At 40.7% G+C, this 14986-nt stretch overlaps 1 long non-coding RNA gene across 2 annotated transcripts in view; it reads right to left on the bottom strand.

Annotated features, from left to right (window-relative positions):
• LOC128424081 (uncharacterized) overlaps window positions 1–14986 on the bottom strand; it is an 82948-nt gene that overhangs the window by 25514 nt on the left and 42448 nt on the right. For both annotated transcript variants that reach the window (XR_008332920.1, XR_008332919.1), the window contains one exon: window positions 5505–5576. This is a non-coding gene — a long non-coding RNA (uncharacterized LOC128424081). The remainder of the gene's footprint in view (window positions 1–5504; window positions 5577–14986) is intronic.

The following is a 14986-nucleotide window of genomic DNA, read 5'->3' as shown; positions in this document are numbered from 1 at the left end:
CATTGGAATAGCCAAGCTAGCTTTCTGGGTGAGAAGCCATTAAGGGGAACAAAGGAAGGGGCTCAGTGCAAGATGGCAAGTGGGTGGGGGCTCCTCCCTCAATTCACAGGTAGTTAAAAGGACAAAGGCAGAGTTGAGAGTGGAGAGTGAGTCATGTGAACTAGAAGCAACAGACTGGGAAGTCAGTGTTTGTATCCAAGGCTGTGGAGGAAGCAAGGCCCACTTGGGGTATTAACGCTATGAACCCCTCCTTCATAGGTTCAGGTTGTATATATGTGTAAATAAACCATATATCACAAAGGAAACACAAACCCTGGGTAAACATCTGAAAGCCCAGAATCTCGCACCGCTTGGAGATTGTGATGGCATTCAACAATACATATTAAGATCATTTATTTTCCCCGAGGGCTCTATGACTTTGCCATCTGTTACTCAAGCTACCGATCAGCCTGAACTCCATGTCTGTTGACTTGCTGCAGTGGCAGCATTTGTTCTGGGCACTGGCATGGGGGAGATGGAGAGAGCTCCTAGACTATTGCTGGAGTAGCAGTTGTTGCCAGAGCAGTGGCCCATGTGGTAGCAGTAGTAAAGGAGTTGGATCTGATTGTGGGGTTGGAATTGCAAGTGTGTGTATGTTAGCATCCGCCTATGTCAGTCATAATTCCAAGCTGAGTCCAGGAAACTTCATCCAACTCCCATCAGCCCCAGTCATCATGGACAATGGCAGGCTAGGGGATCCTTTTACTCCCCAGATGTTGCTGAAGCATAGTCACCATCCCTGGCCATTGGCCATGCTTGCTGGTGCTGATGGGAGTTGTAGCTTAATAACATCTGGAGGGCCAAAAGTTCCCCATCCCAGGCATAGCCAATTGAAATTGGATTATGGAGAAGATCACGTCCACCCAAAGAGGAAAGAGAGCTGCTACACCAACCAAGAGCCAGGTATATTCCACTCACCTTTGTACTGATGAAGAGAGTGGTAGAAACCCAGGAAATGCCTATTGACTACCATTTGCTACTGACTAATATAACAGATCTGGAAAATCATGAAAAGAGAAGCATTTCCCCTTGATATTGCTAGCAAAATGCCATGGTGAATGGTACTGAATATGAAATAAACTATTTCAATTGTGTGGAATGACTGCTACCATAATACTCCATTATGTCTCCTGACACAAAAGACTTCATCCTTCTAAGGCTTCAAAACACATTAACCTCATTTTTGTGGGGGGTGCAGGGTGCAAAGCCACTCTGATAGTCATTTTAATCAAGTGGAAGCTAAGCATAGGGGCCCACTCAACCAGCAACTGAAATAATTCTGATTTCAAGGGAAAGCGTTGATCTGTATCACTGCATTCACTCAGCAAAGCAGCAATATTAAAATGGCTGAAAAAAAGGGCACACTTTAATCAAAGTGATTTTCTTTTGACAGTCAAAAATATATTGTATTGCCTTAAGCAATATCTCTGACAAAATGTTTTCCTTTTAGATAAGATTTGATGTATGAGGAATAAAGAGCATCTTGGGGTTCTTTTGTTTTATTAACGGGAAAGAAAGTGAAATTTTTTTTAGAGAAAAAACATTTGGAGCCTTTCAAGGAACCTCACATTTTAGGTTAGCATAAAATATATGCAGTTAAAATCTGAACCACATCACCAGTAGGTTTTAAATGGTCTATAGATCAACCCAAGTCAGTGTCAATGACTAGTCCATTGAGTCTAGACATTGTCTTTGTCTCCATTGTAATGGTGATAAGTGTTGTTCAAGGAATGGAGGAAACCACACTGACATTTTTATTACCCCCTGCATGCTTAGGGAGTGAGTTGGTTGCTTAGAGACTAATCTTGGGAACTGCAAATAAAGGCAGATGGCATTATTCTAATCTAGAATGATATTGACAGAGGTCAATACAAGCCTTCGTTTGTGCGCCCTTCACTCTGTAAAATACTTGATTCTTAATTAACTTGGTTGAAGCATCATGTTTGTTTAGGCTAAACAGCATTTTATAGTAGGTGCATATAGATGGTGGGGGTGGACAATTCTATAGCACAAAGCTTATTTCTCACCATCCTACTTGGCTGCTGCTTATATTGTACCTCCACGGTTGGAGGCAGTATGTCTCTGAGCACCACTTGGCTCAGTGGGGAGAGTTCTGTTGCACCGAATTCCTGCTTGTGGGCTTCCCATAGACATCTGGCAGGCCACTGTGATAGCAGGATTTGGTGACTTCATTTTACCTCTTGCTCTGTGGTCACATATCAGACATCAGAAACATTCTCATACCTTCAAACCAAACATATAAATATTGGCGGATGCTATTTTCAGGTAATATCTAGTCTTCCCAGAGCTTTGAAAGCATATTGATTCCCTCTCTCCCTCTCTCCCACCCACCCACCCACCCAACAAAACCCTAATAAAATGTTGATTAGGAAGTAACAGATGACCATCATCCATGGCACACTGAAAACACAAATGCATTTGTAAAGCGAAGTGTTCCATAAAGCTGATCTCCCCCCGCCCTTTAAAGTGTCTATAAAAATGTTACGTTCTTATTCAGCATGTCTTCTTTAGCTCTGCAGCATTAAGTTAGAGAAGACTAGAGGCAAAAACAAACACAATTTTCTATGGGCAGAAGAAACTGGGGAATGTACTTTTATTTTAGTACTGGTAATAACCCATACAATACAAATTATGTAGCTTGACATTAAATCCCATGTTAAGTACACAATAGGGAGGTGTTAGGAGCAGAAGATGAGTTTTGTGCGTGTATGGGTTCAGGATTTTTCTGAATATGATGCATACCTCTACCTAATACTACAAAATATTTACACACTATTCAAATGCAGAAACTTTCATCTGCAGGAAAACAGCCCTGGGCTTCCCACAGCAGAGAATTCAGAAGCCTGGGCACAATTGCTGAGAAGGCCCTCATATTTCCTGCTTGGCAATCTGCTCCACTTTAACGGAGCAGAAAGGCATGGAGTGGGGCCTTAGATTAATATGTGAGTCATTAAGCAGGGTGATATTGGACAAGGCAGTTTGTTAGGTATCCCGGGCCTAGTGTTCCTCACTTTATGACTCCAGCTTCCAATGATGCTTTGTCTATAGCCCTATTCAGTCATTTGTCTTCTGGGATAGCTAAACATATGAGCAGGAAGAGCGGCAATGAGTGAGCAAGCTCCACCCACTCTCCACCACTGTCTGCATTGCCCTCCACAAGTTGGAGAGTGATAATCTGCAGGGTTTGTGTGAATTACAGATGAATCACAGATAAAAAGCCAGAGAATTAATATTTGTATTCTGGAACTCACAGTGCTTTTCAACTGAGTCTCTTCATATGTTTTGTCAATAAGTGTAGTGAAATCCAATTATGTATATTTATGTGTGGTCCATTTTAAGAGATCAGCAAATGTTCTTGCGTACTAACTGGGCTGTAGCAATAATGGGATATCTTCTATGTCTGTCTGTCACTTGGATTCATAGGTTAGAATCCTATCCTTATTGATGGCTTTTACAAAGACTTTGAGCCAATTCTCATCAGTTCATCTACAACCCAGCTCGCCAGCTCCATTCTTGACAGCTGCCTTAGGTACATTACTTAATTTCCTCACCCCTTTTCTCATGCTGTCTTGGATATGATGAAAAACATACTTTTGTAACATCATATTTTGATATACATCAGGATGGTGTAGCAAGTTTCTACTAATACAGGTGACCAGATGCAATGAAGTAAGGCAACCCTTAGGACACTTCTGCCTGCAGGCTAAAATTTGGTAAAACTTTTTTTAAAAAAGACTAAGTTGTGTTTGACAGTAGAATACTACTACAAGAAGATCAAGCTCTAGAAGAGTCTGCTAAAAAGGAAAGTTGGAACTAATGGAGTCTAAAATTGATTTAGTAAACTAGCTCTTTGATGGAGTGGAAACTAGAACTGCAGAAAGATAGATACAGCTAATTGAAGAACATAATTTAATTCTTGAAGCAGAGTGTGAAGCTCACCGAGGGGTAGATTGCAGCTTTAATTGAAGAAGGATTTGTATGTTTGTATGTACGTGTATTCCAGATCCTTTTAATGTGCTGTTTGTCCAATGATATGAAGAAAACTATTACTTTCAACAGTGATATTCAAACACGACTATGCCATGAAGACAAATGGTGCCCCCCCTCAACTCACTAGTAGTTAGAAAGACAAAGGCAAAGTTAAGAGTTGAGCTATGTGAGCTGGAAGCTGGAAGCAAAGCTGCAGGCTGGGAAGACAGAGAGAGAGAGTCATGCCTGGTTTCTGCTTGAATCCAAGGCTGCAGATAGCTGCAGAAGCAAGAAGCTTTTGGTGCTAATGCTGTGAGCCCCTCCATCATAGGCACAGGTTGTACATATGTATAAATAAACTATAAATCATAAAGACACCACAGTCTCCATTGTGCCTCATTCCAAAGGAAACATGAACTCTGGGTAAGAGCCTAGAATGCCTGGAATCTCACATCGCTCAGAGATCAAGGTGCTGTGCAACAGTTTGTTCAGTTCATCCCTTTCTATATTAGCTGCAGGGCTGGTCTGAGACTTTTCGGCACCTGAGGTGAACCGCAAAAACACCCTCCTGAACCAGGGAATAAGGGGTGAGTGAAGATCTACAACAGGAACAAGGGGTAAAATAAAGATCTGCATCAGAATCTGCTGTCCGTGTGGATCCTGTTGCCCCAACCTTCCTTGTGGGTGGACCGGCTCTGATAAGCAGCATCCGTACATGCACAGAGGGTCAAAAGCAGCTGTTATTGTTTATTAGATTTCTTACTGAAACTCTTCACCATGAGGTCCTAATGCTGCTTACAACAGCAAAAACAGTACAAATAAAATAAGTACAAATAAGACCAACCTACCATGCCCAACAACCAGCAGTTTAGACCCCATGCTATACTATCCTTTGCTTCTCTATACAGTGGTACCTCGGGTTAAGTACTTAATTCGTTCTTAACCTGAAACTGTTCATAACCTGAAGCACCACTTTAGCTAATGGGACCTCCTGCTGCCGCCGCGCCGCCGGAGCACGATTTCTGTTCTTATCCTGAAGCAAAGTTCTTAACCTGAAGCACTATTTCTGGGTTAGCGGAGTTTGTAACCTGAAGTGTATGTAACCTGAAGCGTATGTAACCCGAGGTACCACTGTATAACTGGTTAAGAGGAGCTCTCCTGTTTAAGTGAATGCAAGGGTAGCATCCAAAACAGCAGCATTTCCGAAACAGACAATCAGGCAATTAAGCATCTCTCAGGAAGTTAGTTACCATGGAGAGCAAAACACTGTCACCGCCAACTGCGTTCTCTGAACCTACCTGCTAGAAGCTAATCAGAATGAAGCAGAAAGTCATGTTAATTAGAAAACAAATTATCTAAACCCTGCCAATCAAGTCAGATGTAATGAAAACTGCAGTACATTTGCGGAAGTGTAACACTCAGAAAGTTAAATGGACTCTACAATGTACTTAAGCATCCAGACCACATAATTTTACCTGCACAGATATGTAACCATTTCCAAAAGGGGTAGCGACAAAGTGTCTTGCAGCAAAAGTGACTGGTGGCACCTGAAAGAGAAACAAATTTATTATGACGTAAGCTTTTGTCGGCTACAGTCTACTTCCCACAAACAATCCATTAGAGGAGAGAAAAATGACAGAACACTACTTGTTGTCAATTATAAGTCAAAATTAGATTATTTGTTTATTACTTACTTACTTATTTACTTATACCCTGCCCATCTGGCCAGGCCTCCCCAGCCACTCTGGGTGGCTCCCAACAGAATATTAAAAACACAAAAAAATCAAACATTAAAAACTTCCCTAAACACTATATTCCCTAAATCACTATATCTTCGGTTTTCTACAGCCCGTCCCAGACAATTACATTTCCCTCTTCCAAGCCTTGGATAGAAGGCCTGTAGTTGCTTACAAAGAGCATTCACACAACCTAAAACTAGTGGAGGTTGGTACATTGGGGCTGCTCCAACAACCTCCACCTGTCCTTAGTCAACCTATACCTGCCTGCCTTCTTTCTTATATAACCAGTCAGCTTCCTCCTCTTCCTCCTCAGTATTGCAATTGTAGAATGGAGACAAAGCTAGAATTTCCAAACTCTTCCTCTCATTGGCTCTAGCTCCACCTACTGTTAGGTTTCCTGCCTTCCACCCCATCATTCCCAATGGGCACCAGCCACCACTGCTTAAAACAGCTACTCAGCATCAATGACAGGGATACCTACACAGGGAGCAGACCCTGAGGCAGACTGATGCCACCAACTCCATCCACAGCAGTATTACAGGACCCGGTAATGTCATCCACCCCACCAGTGGTTCATTCACCAGCTCATCTTCCAAAGGGACATAAGTGATCATCCACCATCACTGCCCTTCTGCATTCTATATAGTGCAAAGAGGCCAGTCTCTATGGAAACAAATCTGTCATTGGACGTGGCCTGTGGGGAACACTTCAGCCTCCCAGGACACTTTGTATTTGGCCATCCTTAATCAAAGGAACTTCAGAGGAGGGTACAACATAAAACCACTGGATACATCAAGAGGTTCAGTGCTACCACTTGTGGACTCAGTTGGCACAACTGATTTTTAGCATGTTGGCTTACCAGTGCCAGGATGTGTGTTAGCACCTAGTTTTTTTGTGAATGGCCACCCTTAGTAAGGTGATTTATCACCACCTGTACATGTCATATCTTTCTGACCTCACTGTTTATAATTCACCACACACACACACACACACACACACACACACACAAAATGCACACACAAACAAAATAATGTACCGGTATGTGTAGTGACCTGTAGTCCACAAAAGCTTACATCACAACACATTTTTTTAATTTTTAAGTTGCCACAAGCCTCCTTGTTGTTTTTGCACATATGTTAAAAAAAAGTGAGCCCATGGCATTGGTTCTCTGTTTATAATGAAATCTCAACTAAAGAATGACCACAAAAAGGTAAATCATTTTGGTTGATTTGGTCAATCGTTTTGCTAATACACAGGGCTTCTTGGGGGAATATGTAGAATGTAGAGTTAATGAACTAGTCCAAAATAATAGGTGCTCTGTGGTTTGAAATTCTGGAGGCGACACACTGCCTCCCACATACCACCTACTGTAAATGGTGCTCCTGCCAGTTGGGTAGTGCTGCCATGCAGGAAAGGTTTAGACACAATGGGACTTTGGGGCATCTAGTTCTCTAATTCTAGGATTTTAACTTTGGTAATCTTTAATGCAGCTTTGCAAATTCTTTAGTAGCTTATGATGACAACTGTAGCATAGCAAACCTATACATGGCCCAAGGACACAAATTTTCATAAACATCTGCTTAAGCATTTTACATTGTGCTGAGGGATTAGCCTCCCCCACTTTTTTTCCTGGAGGCCAAATTACAGTTTGTGTTTCCAAGACAGAGTTGTTTAAGGATCTTCAGAAAAACCAGAGAGAGCAAACAAATATAATTTCAGTATTTAATGAATAGATTTTTGGTAATTGATTTCATTACAATTACTTAAATTGTGCTCATTCTAGTATGTGAATCATCAGCGAAGTCCTAAGAGCTTGCTGAACCACTTCCACAAATTTCAGGACCAAAACATTATAGGATGAAGACTCAAACCTATTTGGCCTTGTATTATAGTTTTAAGATGTTGGTCTGGGTAATTTGCATCCCCCCCCCAAAGTTGTGTTGATTTATATTTTAATGATGTGCTTACTTATGGAGACAATGGCTATTTGCAATTGTTTCTATTGTTGCTGTTGTTTTGGATTGGGGTACCTATTGTTAATTGATATGTTGTGAGCTGTTTTGAACACAAACGTAGAAAAGCAACATGCAAACAAACAGCACCTGGATTGCCAGTAGTACATGTGAAAAGGATATTTAAATGTCTTTAAAGATGGCTTGGATGAAGGAACAGATGGGATGCTTATCAAATTTGCAGATGACACCAAACTGGGAGGTGGTAGATAAATCCTTAGAAGACAGAATTTGGATTCAAGATGACCTTAACAAATTGGAGAACTGGGCCCAAACTAACAATATGAATTTCAATAGGGACTAATGTAAGGTTCTACACTTAGATAGGAATAACCAGCTACACATATACAAGATGGGGGACACCAGGCTTGCCAGTAGTACAAAAGGATCTAGGGGTCTTAGTAGACCACAAGCTTAACATGAGTGTGATGCAGCAGCAAAGCAAAGCTAATGCTATTCTAGGCTGCATCAACAGAAGTATAGTGTCAAGGGAAGTAATAGTCCAACTTTATTCTGCCTTGGTCAGACCACATCAGGAGTACTGAGTCCAGTTCTGGGTACCACAATTTGATGCTAAAGTTCCATTTCTATGATGCTTGCTGTGTTGCTGACATATGTGGGCCCTTCACATGCATGTGGTCCTTAGACATGACTCACACTCCATGTGGACATCTGGGCTGGGCTGGGCATACTCCAAAGAGGTTCCCATGATGCTTCTGGGTTTGTACGTCATGAGTATTTATATAAGGTTCCATCAGTCAACAAGTGATGGACATGTATTTCAGAAACAGCTACAGTTCTAGCTTAGCTACCACTAACTACAAGCTTGCTTCCCCCAATAATATCTGTTTTAATATTTTATGCCCAGCTGACACTTGAGCACCAAGTCATAAAACTGACATTTCGGAAGAAAATATTACTTCACTTCTATGCACCCTACCCTTCCTGTCTAAACTCTGTGAAGGAGGCTAGATTGAGCAACTGTAACTAGCCCAAGGCCACCCACTGGATTTCATAACTGAATGGAAATAATAGTAGAGCCATGACACCATGTTGGTTCCAGTGAATCTGGCATGTACTGTGTAGAAGAATGATGCAGACATTTAGTATTCTACTAAAATAGCAGTTAGGCCTGTTTTGCTACCTAGAGCCTATTGATTTCTTTAAAACTATATCAATATAAATGGCTTGTGAACCACCCCTTAAATTTCCTAGGATTTATATACCCATGGATATTACAGATATTCTCAGAGGTACATTTCCCCCCTCTCATTGTCCATATAGCATGCAGGGAAATTATTTATGCTATCATCTGTATCCCGAAATAATAAAAAAGAAGGGTTCAGGGTTTGTTGTAAACCACTCTGATATTTTTACTATAGCATTCCCTGTCAGTAATTACCTGGACCACTGAATTAGCATGTCCCTTGAAATCCCCCATACATTCCCCCACAAAACTCTGTTTGCTAGTGTGCGTTGAATAATGAAATTTATCTGTTTAATTCTTGCAAGCCAGAAGAAGTTGGTATTGTGATAGGAAAACATAATTTTAAAAACATGTCCTTTTTTTACCAATTAGATGCACAGATAAAAGTGAAGACTGTGTTCTCTAGCCTATTTATATAGCCATAAAAATAATTTCAAATCACAAAGGCTAATCTAAAGTTGATATTATACGGATTATTTTTTTTTATCCAGCAAGACACCTAGTAAGAACAAACGCATGATGTCGTTCTACAGTTGGGGAAAGGTAGGCTATAAAGGTATGAAGATAACGAAATAATTTTAAAAATGGGCTCCTTGTTTTTGTACCTTTCAAATTTTGCAGTTCCATGCCTGACTTTTGTGGAGATCTGAATTAAGAAATAAGAAAAAGTTAGGAGGAGTACTGAGCTTTAAACATTATCTCCCCCCACCCCATTTAAGAAAGTTTTTGGGTGTGTTTCATTTTGTTTTACAATATTATTTTTAAAACTTAAATGCCATTTATTTATGGTTGGAATTCCATGCTACTCAAACTGGAAAAGGTAGAAACAAAATATTGTGCTGCTTCTGGGATTAATGATAATATTGATTTAAAAAGTCTCAGAGACCCACACCAAAAAAGGTCATTCTTCTAGCAAAGTGCTAAATTGCCATTTCTGTCTTTGTAAATCTTTAGAAATTCTACACAGTTAAATCTAAAGCCTTTTGCAAATGCCTCTCTTTAGTTTCTCAGCAGCAGATGGATTTGCAGATGACCCATATTAAATTATGATTTAATGTCTCCTGATAGGGAATCATTGCATGCTGTTGGGACTCACTGCAGTAGTAATGCCTTTTGCTATGGTAAATGTCCTCAAAAGCAGGATCTGGATCAATGCCAATCTTATATTCAAGTATCAGTGATTATTAATGGATAAATTATTTTGCCGAAGTGCTTTAAGTATTAACTAAAATGGAAGCAGATAAATTTCATTTGGGAGTTTCTTTCTATGTTGCAGGGGGGAAATGATTAAAAAATAAACAAGTATGTTTTTAAATAAAATCCTTATTTCATATACTGCAATGTATGAGTTGTTGGTTGTAGCCCAATCTGCACTATGCATTTAAAGCAGTAAAATACCTGAGTTCTATGGGAAGAGGGATTTATCAAAAACACTCTGGGAATCATAGCTTTGTGAGGGGAATAGACGTCTCTTAACAACTGAGATTACAAAATCTTTGTGCACAATCTTTTCCTTTATCTGTCCAAGGGATGTGGAAACTGTGACCCTCCAGATGTTGTTGGATTCCAGCTCCCATCAGTCCCAGCCAGCATCATCAATGGTTAGGGTTGATGGGAGTTGTAGTCTAGCAACTTCCAGAGGGCCACTGATTTCCCATCAGAATAAACATGCAGAGACGCACTTGAGCCTTGCGACTATTGCAGTTTGTGTGGAAGGAACCCAACCTGAGCAGAGTTCATAGCCCTTATTAGCATGATCTCCACAGGCTCCATCCCATATTTCAACAGGATGCAGTTACACTCCAGACAGTTATATTAGCTTGCATAGTTTCTATTTTGAATGCTGGAACCAAAAAATCTCTTGGGTTGTCTGCCTATCACCTATCTTCTCAACCTCAGCATTAAGTGTGGTATTAGAACCTTTGAAATAAGTTCCTTCTTAACTCATAAGAACATAAGAATAGACTTCTGGGTTGAGTCCAGTGGCCCATTTAGTCCAGGATCTTGTTCTCACAGTGAACAGCCAGATGGTAAATTAAGTTTAAAGTCCTCATGGTCTCCATAATGGGGTGGTTTAAATGGAAACAGGAAGCTACCTTATACTGACCATTCATATAGACCATTAAGTCCATACAGGTAGCTCAGTATTGTCAGCACTGGATGACAAAGCCGATACGCTGTCACTGAGATATGGCCTTTCCTTCACCTGGGCTTCAGTCCAACTTTAGGGTTGCAATGAAGCTGATGTGAGGGCAAGGAGGAAATACTATTAGCCAGCAACCACAATTCTCTTTAAAAGAATTGGATATAATAAATATGCTCTTCTGAACTCAAGCTTTTTCCTCCATTTTTTTAACAGAACCCCCAAATCATGTTTATATTTATATATCTGCAATACAATCTCTTTAAAGATATACAAACATGCCCCATCCCCTGTATTGCTCGTCTACATGTAATAGCAAGAGAAGTCTCTCTCTGTCTCCCTCCCTCTGTGTGTGTGTGTGTGTGTGTGTTTTCCACATGAGGACGTTCAGATCCAGAAATAATGACTTTGACTTTAGCCAGACCCCTACAGGTGGCAGATAACAAGAAAGGTAGGCCTGATTGAAGAAGACAAGTGTGGGCCGCCAGGGTCACATTCCAAATGGTCTTTAGGGGATAAAACTGAAAAGAATTTAAAGCCATCACTAGACAAGATTTCAGTGACACAGAATCTTAATGAATTTGATTTCTATCAGCCTGGTTTTTCCTCCACTAGAATATAGCTTTAAATAACAAAAGGGCAGAGGGCCAGTTGCCTTATGTTCACTGGGTCATGAGGCCTTCTTTCTGCACACAATTATCAGCAGCAAGCATTTTGTGCCAGTCCCCCCTTCCTCGAGAGCTTAAGAACTGAGGGAAAGGAAAGGTTTCTTTTCTCACAAAGGAATTGGTTGAAAGCCTTGTTCTCTGAGATGGTAGGTGAAATGTTTGTTCATGCCAGTCCCTACACCAGGAGTCGCCAACCTTTTCAGATCAGCAGGCACATTTTACAATTCTGAGAGAGTGCTGGAGCTGCCAGTCACAAAATAGCTGCTGCTATGGAGGTGCATGCCGTAACACAAAATGGCTGTCAAAAGGAGAGGCAGTCCTGCCTTCCCCTGATAAACATACCATGGGAGGTCAGCTATGTCCTGATGGTCCTGAATGTGCAGGGCACTGCCATTTTAGTTTTAATTTGAGTATTGTTTTTATTGCATTTAATACTGTGATTTTAATTCTTATGAAAGGTGCCTTGGACAGTGGTAAGGCAGGCTACATTTAAAAAAAACAAAACAAAAAAACCCCCAAGAGATAGATTATTATTATCATATCTGTGCAACCTTTTGAAAAACAAGTGCAAAAGTTTGATGTAATCAAAGCCACATACTGAAAGACGTGGCTTGAATCCAGGTTCCTCCAGCCTGAACCACACTTAATATGAACTGAGGAAAAAGTAATCATTCAATGCTTGCCTCCTGCTGAAAACAAAAAGGGCTACTATGTGTGCATGCCAGCCACTTCTGTACCTCAATAGCGAAAGGCACATAATTTCTCCTTTCTTTTCCTCTCTTCTCCCTTTAGCCATGAGCATTGATAGATAAGATCTGTCTACTTGCAAAATCGCTTTAGTTGCTTGCTAGCTACCCCCTCAATCTCTGCACACACACGACACTTAATTACCTTTAATTATTTTTGTTACATTTACAGTTAGAGCAGCTGGGAGGCACTCATTTTCCCTTTGCTCAAGTTCAAAAAATGCCTAGCTTGTGGTTAGCTGCATATTTTAAAAAACACACACAAAAGATGTCGTGAAGAATGAACACGGTGGAAAATGAACACACCAGTATTTCCCCAGAGGTAAAATAAATCCAGTAATAATCTTCCAGAGGTTCACTAATCAAACACCGACATCTTTTTCTTTTGCAATAAATATAACAAAGAAAGTGATTGTTAGTCCTATGGCACACTTCCGAACACCTGGACTCTGAAAGAAAGAGCTGAGCCTCCAAGAATGTAAAACAACAAGGAACACAAATATGACAAGATTGCTGAGGCGGTAGATGCGCAGAAGGTAAGACTAAACAACAAAGGAGTGAGGAGCCAAGTAGCTTCAACCCTGCTGTTGTGTGCTACTCCCTGATGTCTACACATACAGCATGAACATGAGGCCCTCTTGAGGGATGACGGCTATATAAGCAGACACCAAGACACCATGTGCAATGTCCAGGACAGAGCCATTCAATATAGCCCTGCTTCTTGCGCCCATGTTCATCAAGGGGTTGGACAATACCCAAAGAGGGCTTAAATCTGTCAATAAATGGGATTGCTAATTCCTGACATTGGGCAGGGCTCAGAGAAGGCACTTCATTTTTGTACATGTGGGGCCTCCGCATTCCCTCTCCAGCTGAAGCTTCCTAGTTCTGCTTCCTTCCATCTGTTGTCTTCAGCCTTGGGTCCCCAGATTTTGTGGAACGACAACTCCAATTTCGCCAATGGCCATGGATGATGGAAATGGTAGCCCAACAACATCTGGGGACCCACAATTGAAGAACACTTCTGTAGGGGGTCCCTTGACCCTTGAGAATGGCTTCTTAGGAGATGTACTGGGATACAGTGGAATGGAGAAGGTGAAAAAGAACTATCGCATGGGCATAACTCTGCCTGCAATTTTCTGGATCCCCTCCATTAGAAATGTGTTCATGGATGCATTTGATATACTTTCTGAGTAGGGAAGAGTCTGTACTAGAATAGCAGGCTGTGAGCAGGGATTAAACTCCAATTCCACAATTGGTGTGGAAACAGCTTCTTTGTTGCTTCTCACATTGGCCCAGTAATCTCAAGACAAGGTGGGTGGGGGTGGTGATGATCATGAATGGTGTAGTGTTCATCTCAGTTGAATTTACTTAGGTGCAGGGCTTTTTCTCATTCGGAACTCACTGGAACTCAGTTCCAGCACCATTGCCATTACAAGGGAGCCGTTCATGGTAAGTTCTGGCACCTCTTTTTATAGAATAGCATTGCAGGTGTTTCAGTTCAATTTCATTGCAAATTGCACATCTGAAAAAAAATAATACTTAGGCTGGGTCCAGATTAAGTAGGTAGGATTCATTTCCCAAATAAGCCAGTAAGATTTAAGCCACACCTAACTTGTTCCATGGATTTCAACAGTACTTAATTCAGTCTGGATCCATCCTATGGTGTTTACATTCTGCATGTTTTTGCAGTATTACTAGCAAAGTCTAAGTCAAACTTTCTTTTTCTACGTTCTCTCTTGATTGGTTTATACTTCTTTTTCTTGTTTTGAGAAAAAGGAAGAGAGAAATAACAATTAAAACTTTAACTTGATTCATTTTTTCTAGTACAAATAGCTTCTCATTGAAAGAAACTTCTGTCTCAATGATTCATTAGAGGTAACCACCCATATCTTAGTTCATCAAAAGTTCATTACATTCCAATCTCTTTAAAATGCTGAGTCAGAGGAACATGATAATGGAAGAAGCATAGAAAATAATATATCCAAAAACTGAGTACAGTTGTAAACGTCTTATGTAGGGGTTGTAGTGCTCTTTATTTCTTTCCTATAACATTTGACAACTGACATCTTTTATAATCAAGAATGCAGATCTACTTAGTTTTCTCTTTGCTTTTAAACACCTGAAAATTTCATTTGCAGTACCAATACTAGGTCAGTTGTTCTATTTAAGGAGATTCAGTTGGTGGCTCCAAATCTTTGCATCTTCGGTGCCCACTTTGGGAAGCCTAGAGGTATTTGGAAGCAAATCTGCACTTCTCAGTCTTAAGTGCAAAACTGAGCTATGGCTTGGAAACCAAGCGATGATGATAGCTGAGGTCTGGTCTCCCATAGTCCAGTCTTCCCTGAGTTTAGCATCTGCACCAGCCTGCACTAATGGCCTTTGCAGATGATCAAAACTAATTTTAAAAATTCATTAAACACCATTTGCAGTTCACTGTTGGGC

Source organism: Podarcis raffonei, chromosome 12 (genome assembly GCF_027172205.1).
Source record: "Podarcis raffonei isolate rPodRaf1 chromosome 12, rPodRaf1.pri, whole genome shotgun sequence".
Classification (NCBI taxonomy): domain Eukaryota; kingdom Metazoa; phylum Chordata; class Lepidosauria; order Squamata; family Lacertidae; genus Podarcis; species Podarcis raffonei.
Note: the sequence above shows the minus strand (reverse complement) of the source record. Positions and strands in the feature narration are given on the sequence as shown.